Genomic DNA, 12,188 nt, shown 5'->3' on the forward strand with positions numbered 1-12,188 from the left:
TTTCCTAACTATAATGTCACTGTAAAATTTGTTTTTTCCTATGAATTTACAAGGCTTTTTAAATGCTAATTCCAAACTTTAATGTCCCTGTAACCTTTAGATTTTTCAGTAAGTTTTGATGGTTTGTTAAGTAGTAGTCAAGTTTGCAGAGTGGTGGAGAAAGGGGGCTGGGCTTCCAACCAGCTCTGAGGAATCCCAAAGTGGAGGATTTACAGGATGTACCAGGAGGGCTATTTGACCCCCAGGGTCCCTAAGGAGTGAAGTGGACTTTATCCCCCAGCCAGTAGTGCACCATTAGCTGCATTTTCAGAGTGGTGGAGACAGATGGCGCGGCCTCACAAGGCCTCTTAGCAATCTTGTGGTGTGGGACTAACTGGAGATAACAGGAGGGGTATTTAGACCTCAGGGACATCCTTGGGGTAAACTATCCCTCCTGTTAGCTCAGTAAGTTCCACACAGCGGAATTGCTGGGTCCTCGTAGGAGGCTACCCCCATTCTCCACCACTCTGCAAACATGCCTCCTGGGACACTATTAGTAGGGGGATAAAGTACCCTTGGCTATTGAGGGTCCCTGGGGGCCAACTACCCTTCCTGTTACCTCCAGCATGTCTCACACAGTGGGTTTGCCGAGAGGTTTTCGATGGCCATGCCACCTTTCTACTCCACTCTGCAAATGCATCTCCTGGCACACTACTAACCTGGGGGATGAAGTCCTCTTGGCTCTTGATGGCCCTTGGGGGCTAATCAGCCCTTTCTTTTACCTTTGGTAAGACCCAAACAGCTGGATTGCTGAGAGCTGGTCATAGGCCATGTCCCCTTTCTCCACCACTCTGCAAATGTACCTCCTGGTGCACTGCTGGTGGGAGGTTGAGGTCCCATTGCCCTGGGGCTGTGTGTGGGGGTTGGAGTCCCCCCGTGCAGTAATATTTATTTTAGCCTCAGGGAGGTAGCGGTCCACCATATATAATCAAACTACTGCCCCAGGGGGATGACAGTCTCGGGGGCTGAGGAGGGCCCTGCGGGTCCCTGCCTTTTTATTCCTTAGAGCCCCAGGAAGGTGGCAGTCCCTGATGATTTGCATAAGCCCAAGAGGGGGGTCCCAGGAGCCCCCTTCCTTCATGCACCCGGGGATTCGCGAATCCACCAGCTAGTCTGTAGCAAAATAAAAAAAATGCTTTTAAAATCCCCACATATCTAGGGGGTCAGGGTATTCTTACCCTGCTCTCTTTTGTTTATTTTTTACTTTTTTTCTGGGACTCTGCTTCAAGCTGAGTCCCAAGTTGGCTGTCAACACTTCCTGGTTGAAGTGTTGGCAGCCAATCAAATTTTAGTAGGCTCCGCAAGTCCACTGCAAGAACTCGCGTTCCCAGATATCTATATTTTTTAAACTGTCATTTCTCTGAAACTCCTGAACAGATTTACACCAAATCACAAAAAGCACGCTTTCTTTACCAAAATCTAGCTTTCAGCCAAATATGGTGTAATTCTGTCCAGCAGTTTGAGCTGGAGCTGTGTTAAAAAAATGAAAAATCCCCTTAGGCATAACATGGGAAAACATGTTTTGGGACCCCGCCTTTTTTCTTGGCCCCTGCTTGATGGATCCCCCTGAAACATTCAACACAGCAGCTGAACCAAAAAGGGAACATTTTGTGAAAATGCCTTGGAGATTTGTCAAGCGGCGCCAAAGTTATTGGCAAAACAAATACATTTTTCCTATTGATTCTTTGGTGTTATCTATAACAACCTACTGGCGACTGCCAGTAGCTTTTATATATATGTATATTCACTGAATCAAAGGTTAAAGCACCCTTACAGTTAGGTGAATTTGTCAGTGACAATATTAACGTTTTGAACAAAAAAAATACACAGAAATTCACCAGTACCTATGACTTGCACCCCCACCATGCACTGCTTATGACTTCACATATGACATCACTCTTGGCATGCTCTAAGACATCATTTATGACATCACTGATGGCATCTCAAATTGCATTGTTGATTACATCACTGATGACATCATCACGAGTATGCTATTTTTTATAGTTTGTTTTATTGTTTACTTACTGGTGTGTAACTACCATATTAATGTTCTACCTAATTTTGTTCAGCTTGTGTCCAACTAATGGGCATGTTTACAACACGGATGTGCTCCTAATGCACCATAGGTGTGTATAGGTACGGAACATGTTATAAATCGTTGTATTGAAGAGTAACTCTGTGTTCAGGTGAGAATTTTTTGGTACTGCAGAAAACATTTCCAGCAGGGCAAAGGTTCTATGTACTACATGAAAAGTATTGTAAGCAGCCATGAGTTATTAGACAAAATCGTCTCAGCATGATATTTTATACTTAGCGTAGAAGAATGTGTGCACCAGGTACTAACCTATGGAAATGTGCTTGTTTTGCTTCAGAAGATGAGCTATCTGTAAATATTTCATTCCAGCATGAAGGCTGCAGGTAGAATGATCTTTAGCACCTTTCGACCTTGGTTATTTTAAGTGAAAAGTCGCTCTTCTGAGATGTTTTGTATCGAGTGCACACTGTGCTTAGTAGATATGCAGACGACCTGGTGTTCTTATATGCAGACGACCTGGTTCTCTTATATGCAGGCGACCTGGTGTTAATAAGCCACACAAGAGTTGGGCTTCAAAATCTTCTGAATACGACCCAGAGATATTCTGAGTTAAATGATTTAACAGTGAACCTCGAGAAAACGCAAACAATGACAATCAGTAACAACAAAAAGAAGAAAGTTTTCTCGTGGTTCTGGAACAACACCCGAATCAAAGACACCTCGTCGTATAAATATCTAGGCGTGAAGATTGACAGTGGCGGCCATTTTAGCGAACAAAGGGCTAGCATAAGAGGCAAAGGCACTGTTCTGGCAATTGCCTTAAAAACACTAAATAACAACCTCTCCGGCCCTTCTCTGTCCCCCTTACTACATGTTATACGCGCCAAACTGTTACCAACACTAACATATGGGAGTGAGGTCCATCGAGGCAGAGATGCCGTTACGCTTGACAGCACAATCGTGTCGGCATACAGAATCATCTTCAGCCTCCCAAGGCGATCCTCCCCAGCACAGATCAGACTGGAGTTTGGAATTCGGTCACAGTTACTGGCACGACAGGGGGCATATATCTGCTCCTGGGATAAAGTAAGAAAAACGACCGAAGGGACGCTGAACGAATATCTATGGAAAGAGCTAGAGCAGACCCAAAACTCACCAGCTGCAAAATACCTGGAAAAAAGCATAAGGAACACCGGGCTGGCAGGGCTCTGGACGTCCCCTGTAGATCATAAAACACTCAACAAATTGGTGAAAAAATCGATCAAGCTACAGTCATGGGTTCAGGATAAAGCCATCCTATCAAAAAGATCTCATGCTTGGATGGTATTAAATACATACCTGACACAAGCCTCCCAGCCTTACCTTGCCCTAGATTACACAAAAAAAATCAAACTGTGCTTTTTAAGATATAGATTGGGCTTGTTACCATGCATCCTACATCTTCCTCACTGGCTGAGATCGAAAGCAGGCACACTATGCAGGTTATGCGGCAAAGGGGCAGAAGACATGCTGCACCTGCTATGCTCATGTGAGGAACTGCACGAAGAAAGGAAGCTCCTGCTGAAACGCCATCTCATTCTACAGGGGGTACGCACACGAAGGAATGCAGTGCTAACCTGCTTTTCAGCACAGGACCCTCAGCTGAGCTGTAGATTTGTGAAATTTTTAAAAGTAGTAGAAAAAAACTACCAAAAATTGATCCATGATTAACTCAGTAAAACAGGACATTGATTTAACTTACACAGATGAATTATTTATGCTGTAGATTTTAATGAATTTTATTATGTGTTATTGTATCGCATTGGTTTTAATTAACTGTGCAATAAATTATAAACTGTAAACTGTAACTGTAACTGTGCTTAGTAGATACCTTTTAATACTCTACGGTGTATTCCACATGAGAGTTTCACTGTCTGCAAACAGTGCTCTACAGTCTAACTCTCTCCATAGAGAAAAACACTGTTAACATTACCCACTTTTGAACTCACATTCACTTTATTTCTCAATGTAGGTTTAGTGAGTATGAGATGTTAGGTGAAGATAAAGGCTGTCTGTAGTTGGGCATTCATTTTGGAACAGACGTTGGGTATCTTGAGGAACTTGGCTTTCAATACAAATTCTAAATTGTGCCCTTGTTTTTTTAAGGACTGGTTAGGGCTTGTTTATTTTCAAAACTACTTGGCTTTGCTGACAAAAAACAATGAAATTCGTCTCATCATTCAATATTTGTGAGTTCATCAGTAAAAAAAAATGGAGCATTCTACCTCCCACATGCCCTGTCATTAAAACTCATAGAGGATTTCTCAGCCTCTTCTCTAATCACTCAGGGAGAATCCCAATTGCGCAGTGGTTTGGGTTTCTGCTCCATTTACTGAGCACTAATGCTGCCTTGATGGCAGCGTGTGGGCTTGTAAATCTTTAATATATTTTATTAACTTAAATTAGGCAGTCTTGTGGTAGATGGAAGATTTGCAAATGTTCTTTTCATCACCTGGACATTTTCCACATTTATGGTACTTAGGAAAGGTGGTATTATTGGGAAGGCTGCGCAGCACTTAAGCTTTTGGCAGAGAATGATGCATTTGCCCTATGTATCTAATCAGAGAAATGGCAATTTCAGAGGCAATTTAAAAAATAAACCCATGTTGTCATATAAATGTACAATACTTCAAAAAATGTGAGTTAGTACCACTTTAGCTGCCATATTTCCCCACATTTTTCAGTGTTCATGGTTTTCTATACACAGTTATGTCAAATCTGTAAAGATGTCTTTAATAAGCAGGGTTTTCACATCTTCATAGGGACAAACCATTTATGTTGCATTTATTAATTTAAAACTCCAATGTTTCCAATCATTTGTTCATGGATTTAAAGCATTCCTAAGGTTCCGTTCATTTAATCTCAACTGAAATCACACATAGAGGTTACTTCATGCAGGTTACTAGTTGCAAGAATAACCCCTTTAATACCCCCGCCTGCATCATATCTAAGGAATTGGTATATAGTTTAGAAGTACTGGTATATGCCAAGCTAAACCTATTAAGCAGCCTCATGATATCAAATTGTACTGTTATCACAACTGTAATATTAGAGCTGCATTATTATCATATAATATAGAAGAGGCATCAGCAGCAGCCAAACAGTGGATTTGTAGGATGTAGATGTCATGAGTTCCCAGTGTGAGTGGTCTTACAGCATTCAGCTGTGACAATTCAAAGGAATCTGAAACAATGATGAAGAGAGGAGTTTGGATTCTGTTGGCAGCAACAAAATGGTGGTTTTCATGGTGGTAATACTGACGGTATTGTAATGTGACGTTGGTAACCGGTGATAGTGGTAATGGTAATGATGGTTATGGTAATTGTAATTGTTAGAGCCGTAAATTAAATGCTACTAATGGGCGTGCAGCACTGATTGTGTCACATACTTAAGTAGCACTTTAAACATGTCTCAGGTGTGCCTTTGCAGCCTGTGTGTGCAGTTTTTAATCTGCTATATTAACCTTGCAAATAACCCTTTTGCCAGGCCCAAACCTTCTTTTTAATATATGGATGTCACTCCTAGGGTAAACCCTGGGAGCCCAGTGAGCAGGGTGCAGTGTATTTAAAAAGTAAGATGTACTACTAAGATTTACATGTACTATTAGTGATAAACTCTTATATTTGTTTTTCACTATCGTAAGGCCTGCCTCTCTCATTGGATAATGTTGGAGTTACCTTATTACATTTAATTATTGGTAATTTACAAATGGGAGAACGTAACAAGTTCATGTTTGGTGTCTTTGGAATTGTAATGAAAAATCCTGTCTCATGATGAAGTCGGATTCTAAATTACAATTTCGAAAATGCCACTTTTACAGAGTTGGCATTTTCCTGTTTTAGCCATTTAGTGCCTTTGGCCTGTCTCTGGGCTATGAGTGTAGCTGACTGTCATGCTGTTTTCTATTACGTAGTAAAAGTAATGGCATACATTAATACATATATAGTACAATCTTGCATCGTAGCACAGTTACAAATGAACAGCATAATTCATTAAATGGCACAAATCTAATTGCGACTACACCAAAATTAATTGCATCAGAAATGCAGAAAATTAGAACAAAAGAGATAGAGAGAAAAAAAACCACACAGACACAACTCATTCAGGCAGAAATCACAAAATCGCATCAAGTTTTTTTTGTAGACTTGCAGCATATAACTTCTCATATTGCTTCACCCGTTTGACATTATTTAGCCATTGACTAAAGGTAGGAACCTCTATCGATCTCCATTTTTGTAAGATTAGTGACCTATCAATCAACAGGGCAACAAACACTAATTGCTGTTACTGTAATGTGCTATTGCTAGGTTGTGAAATCATTCCAAACAAAGCCCCATAAAGATCTGGTTGTAAAGTCAACTGAAGCTTTTGACTAATAAATCCAAATATTTGAACACAAAAATAATGAAGACACGTACATGTAAAGCATATTTGCAATTAGACACCATTAGCATTACCACATCTAAAGCATGCAGCTCAAAGTTTGGGATACATCTTGTGGATAAGGTATGGAGTGTAATATAACATCCACTTGCTGAAAAAGGACATTCCTCTGTAATTCTCAGCATGGATGGCTGTATGGCCAATTTTGTTATATAGTTACAATTTGTGGTGGCTGCAATGGTATCTAATAAGAGAGGTATCACTTCTTCTAGTTTCTGGTGCAAAAGACAATACCAATTGCTTAAACCTTTAAGGCAAGTTACAAAGTTGTCTTCACTAATCCTCCCTGCCACTTTACCAGATACCTGTCCGCTCTCTTGAAGAAAATGTTTAATTTGTAGATAGTTAAACCACAAATTAGGAACAATTTCACAATGATCATCAACCAGTTGTTACCATGCTATTACTAAACCTTTCTTCAGTAATATCTTCAAGCTTGAAATACCCGCACTCTCCCAATCTGATATAGCAGATGTGCTTAACTGTAGACCTAATGAATTGCAATCTTTTAAACTTTGGGATAGGAGAAGCCAAGGAACTTGAAATTCCTGCCATACCTTATTAAATCTATTAGCCAGAACGTGGGGCATCTTGTATTCATTTCAGCAACCTAGGTATTTTTAGAAATGTGAGAGCTTAACTTCTGCCTCTCTTAACATCATGTTGGGAAAAAATGTATTTGAATGGACACTGGTGATTGTAGCTTGAACTACCCAATCTAACAGAGTGACCTGATGGTAGATTTTATTTCTCGGGAGTGTCAGCCCTCCCTCTTCTATATCTAGTTATAAAGTCTTTAGATTGGTGCAAGGTTTTCTACCCTGCTATAAACAATGTCTCATCTTTTGGTATAATTCATCAAAAAAGGACTGTTGAACTGTCATCATAACATTAGAGAAAATGAATTTAAACAAAGGAAGAATGACCATTTTAATAATGCAATCCGACCAATGATGGTGACTGCCACTGGCTCAATAATCCATGTACTTTAGTCAAAGTTGAGGTATAATTTAGACAAAATAAATTGGCAAAGTTCTAACATGGATCCTCAAATATCTAATGAATGGTCAATGCAGTAATGGGCCCGCATTTTGGGAGGAAAGATGGAAGGAAAGCTTCCAATTTGTAATTAGGCCTCGGCGTTGAACTCATCTCTGCAGAATTTGCAGAGTTTTCTGCACTCCGTGGACCTCGCAGAGTGCAGACAACACCGCTACGTATAGCACAGGGGAGTATTTTCCAGCTCACGCTTGCCAATGGTATGTTGGCGAGCTGCCTCTATGGGTAGAATTTGTACCCGAGTGGGTGGAAGAAAACCGCGGACTACGGTTCACGCCGCACTCTGCTGCTTGCGGAGCTCCGTGTAGATTTTATGTCACTTCACAGAGTTCTGCATAGCAGCACTCGGCGAAGTCCGCTCAGGTCTATTTGTAATGGTTAGTTTTGTATCCTCCTATATGTGTGAACTTCTCAATTACGGTAAACTTGTTTTGGATGCTTCTTTCCTCTGGAGCCAGGTACAGTATTACATCATCAGCAAACAATTTTAATTTCGCCGCACCTTTTACTGGAACCACAATGCTGTGATCTTACCTTAGTGCACTAGCCAAGGGCCTGATAAATAACGTTGAAAACAAATAGGTGACAAAGGGCAGTCATACCTTGTCCTCCACCTAATAGTAATGTCCCCCTCTACTTTGGAATTAACTGCAATTTTGGCATCTGATTTTTTATTTACATGTTTTCAGCAAGTTGGCCAGTCAAGTAAGGAACCTGAATTTCATCAATATAGTGAGCATCACATGCCACTGTACCAAATTGAAAGCTTTTCAGCATCTAGCATAATAATAGCTTCCTTGATATCACTGGCTGAATTATAATTGATGGCTTGAAATAAATAATTAGTGTTGGTGGATATCATTCTTTTTGGTCTTGATGGACCAGAGATTGTGCTAATAAGGCCAGTTTACTTGTTATTATTTTTGCCACCATTTTGAAGCCACAGTGAGGCTTTTTGTATTTCTCCTAGACAGCCACACACAATACAAAGTTTAGGCGTTCCATGTATGGGCCATCAGTGGCAGGATGGGAGGGCGGAGCTAGGCACAGCCGTACTTCCGCTTGAAAAGGCTGTGTATTGCCTCCACACAAAGGGCTGCATACCCCTGCAATTAATCTGGAGCCAGGGCAGGGAAGGCAGGATGACTGTGGACTTTAAAGGGAAACCTCTGGAAGCTTCTCCCACTTCAAAGGAAGGCCCAGGTATAACTATCTAAAACTTGAGTTCACCGCGTTTGGAGCGGGCCCTTACCTCCATCTCAAACCACTCTGTACTTGGCATTGTAACAACGGCGGACATCTTGGGTGAGGGTTGAGCAGCGGAGCGGTCTAGTCGTCATAAGGACGCTAGACCGGTACTTAAGCTGGGAAAATCAGGCGGCTGGTCACTTGGAAATCGCTGGGAAAGAGTACTGCGGCAACATTGATAAGCTGTAGTACATTTTAGAACGTAGCGCGCTCACCTGGAGCACCATAGTATATTTTAGACTCTCCCGTTTTGTTATTTGAGTTTGATGCTTATTTTGCTATTTGCCCCTTGTTTTATCTGTCATTCCACCGCCGCATACCTGCACTTTAAAAAACTTGAGTTCACCGCGTTTGGAGCGGGCCCTTACCTCCATCTCAAACCACTCTGTACTTGGCATTGTAACAACGGTGGACATCTTGGGTGAGGGTTGAGCAGCGGAGCGGTCTAGTTGTCATAAGGACGCTAGACCGGTACTTAAGCCGGTCATGCTGACGCGCAGCGGGTACGCGCGGCGGGTTCGCCAGAGCATCGCCGGAGTCACGCCAGAGTCCAGCCCGGCTGCGCCCGTCCGCGCACGGACGGGCCCGGAGGCCTGGTCGTCTGGCAATAGGCGTACTTATTCCACAGAGGAGCTGCGCAGGTTGGATAAAGGTGAGTGGTGCCCGGACCACGAAACCTTGTTGACCATTACCAATAATGCTATCTCTCGCCCACACAAGTCCACTCCCTCGGGCCGGTCCTCCGGTCTGAAGATTGTTAGTTTAAACACTAGATCACTCCAATGTCATCATGTGGAGGTCTATAGCCTGCTCCAAGACAGTGACATCGATATCCTGACCCTCTCGGAGACCTGGTTGGGTGATAACTCAACGATTGACATCATTGCCACTCTCCCAGGGGGCTATGACGCAATATGGCATAACCGCCCGGGAGGAGTGCGAGGAGGTGGGGTAGCGATCTTATTTAAAAAGAGCCTGTCAGTAGAAAGACTGTTATCTGAATCAGTAGACTTAGCTGACCTGCTCGGGGTGAAGATAACTATGAATATTGTCTGCTGGGTGGTGTTGTCAGTTTATCGCCCACCAAACTCAACCCCACTCTTTCATGATCTCTTCGGGCCTATTATGTCGGACCTATGTACCCGATATAAGAAAATTTTGGTCACTGGAGATTTTAATTTGCATTGGGATAATTCCCATTGGGACTTAGCTACTCGCCAATTGGATACCATGATGACTGCCCTGAGGTTTAAACAACTTGTGGAAGTTCCCACTCATATTAAAGGTCACACCCTTGACCTTGTGTGGACCACAGATACAATTGTCACGCTTAAAGATGTTGTCCCATGCATATGGTCAGACCATCATCTAGTGTCCTGTGAGATATGTATCCATGGCCATATACATAATCTATCGTCGGAAATCAGGAGAAACCGCAAATGAGCAGAGGTTGATTTAAGAAATTTGACCGAGCCGCTATCCCCAATGGTCCAGTCCTTGGATCAGGAACGCAGTTTAGACCGGGAATATGCGGATCTAACGCAGAGCTTAGCTCAGGCCATCGACCAGATAGCGCCAGTAAGATCGCAACTGATAAAGGGACCGGGTAAGGGGGCTCCCTGGTTTACATCATCACTTAGGGAGCATAAAAGGAAGCTCAGAGCCTCAGAAAGAGGTTGGAGGAAAACTAAGCAGGATTCAGCCAGGAATCTCTATAAAGCCTCCCTTCACCTATATAAAAAGTCTATTGCTCTAGCCAAAGCAGAATACTATGAGTCGCGCTTGAGTAAAGCAGTCAACGTTCAGAAAGAGACGTTTAAAATTCTGTCCGAGCTGAGCAGTAAACCCGAAAACACCAAGCCCCTTATTGACTGTAACTCCTTTCAAGATTATTTCCTAGAGAAAGTGAAGAACATCATTAAGGAAATAAGGGGTGGGATGGTAACTGGGACGGCTATAACTCCGGCTCCTCTTAAACTAGTTGACTGCTCTATTACAGTGTTTCCAGAGCTGGATACGCTTAGCCTGGAGAAACTGATGGGTAAAATTAAATCTGGCTCTCCAGCGGATCCGTGCCCACCCAGTGTCTTTCGGGTAGCCCGTCCTGTACTGGAGGAATGCATCATCTCCCTCCTCAATAGGTCCTTGGAAACAGGGTATCTACCGCTAGAACTCAAGGAGGCTCGTGTAAGGCCTTTACTGAAAAAACCTGGTTTGGATCCTGCAATATTGAAAAACTACAGGCCCATCTCCCAGCTGCCTTTTCTCTCAAAAATATTGGAACAGCATGTACTAAAGTCCCTGTCTTTGTACCTAGAGTCTCATCAACTACTCCATGAGTGACAGGCAGGGTTCCGAGCTCATCACAGCACCGAGCTGGTGATGCTCTCGGTGCTGGATGAATTTAGAGGCATGGCTGACTGTAAGACACCGAGCGCCCTGATTTTGCTACATCTATCAGCGGCGTTTGATACGGTCAGTCATGCCCTACTCCTGGACAGGCTGAGCGATTTTGGGATTAAAGGTCTGGCCTTTAAATGGCTGCAATCCTTCCTTTCAGGTAGGACACAAAAGATACAACTAGGGGACGAAACATCTGAGGTGGGGTTTCTAGAATGTGGGGTGCCACAGGGCTCTGCCCTGTCCCCACTCCTTTTCAACCTCTACCTACAACCTCTGATTGCATCATTGGCCAGCAAGGGCTGTAGAGTTTTTAATTATGCTGACGACACGCAGCTGTTGCTGAGTGTCGACAATACAAGAACTGCACAACTTAATGCCCAGAACATCTTGAGGTACACTGTACAATGGATGACTGAAAATCTGTTGAAGATTAATCCAGACAAGACTGAGGTACTGGTGATTCCATCTACCGCCTCACCTTGGAATGACCTCTACTGGCCAGCAGAGTTAGGCCTTGCTCCAAAACCAAGTTTGAATGTAAAGAGTCTGGGGATTAAACTGGACTGTGATCTTTCAATGTCCAGTCAAATCTCCTCTGTGGTGGGAAGCTGTACAAATGTGATCCGTCAATTGCGGAAGTTAGCCCCTGTCCTTTCTCAATCAATGATGCGCTCAATCGTAGCAGCAACTGTTATTTCAAGGCTAGATTATGGGAATGCCCTCTATCTGGGACTCCCCAAAACCCTGACAAATAGACTACAGGTCCTGTTGAATGACGCCGCACGACTTATTTTTAGACTCCCACGGAGAACTAAGGCCTCCCCTCTGCTTCATAGCCTGCACTGGCTCCCCATTAAAGAGCGAGTGGAATTTAAGAGACTATGCACGGCCCATAAGGCAATTTACGGCCAGGCTCCAGCTT

This window comes from Triturus cristatus, chromosome 5_2, assembly GCF_964204655.1.
Source record: "Triturus cristatus chromosome 5_2, aTriCri1.1, whole genome shotgun sequence".
Classification (NCBI taxonomy): Eukaryota; Metazoa; Chordata; class Amphibia; order Caudata; family Salamandridae; genus Triturus; species Triturus cristatus.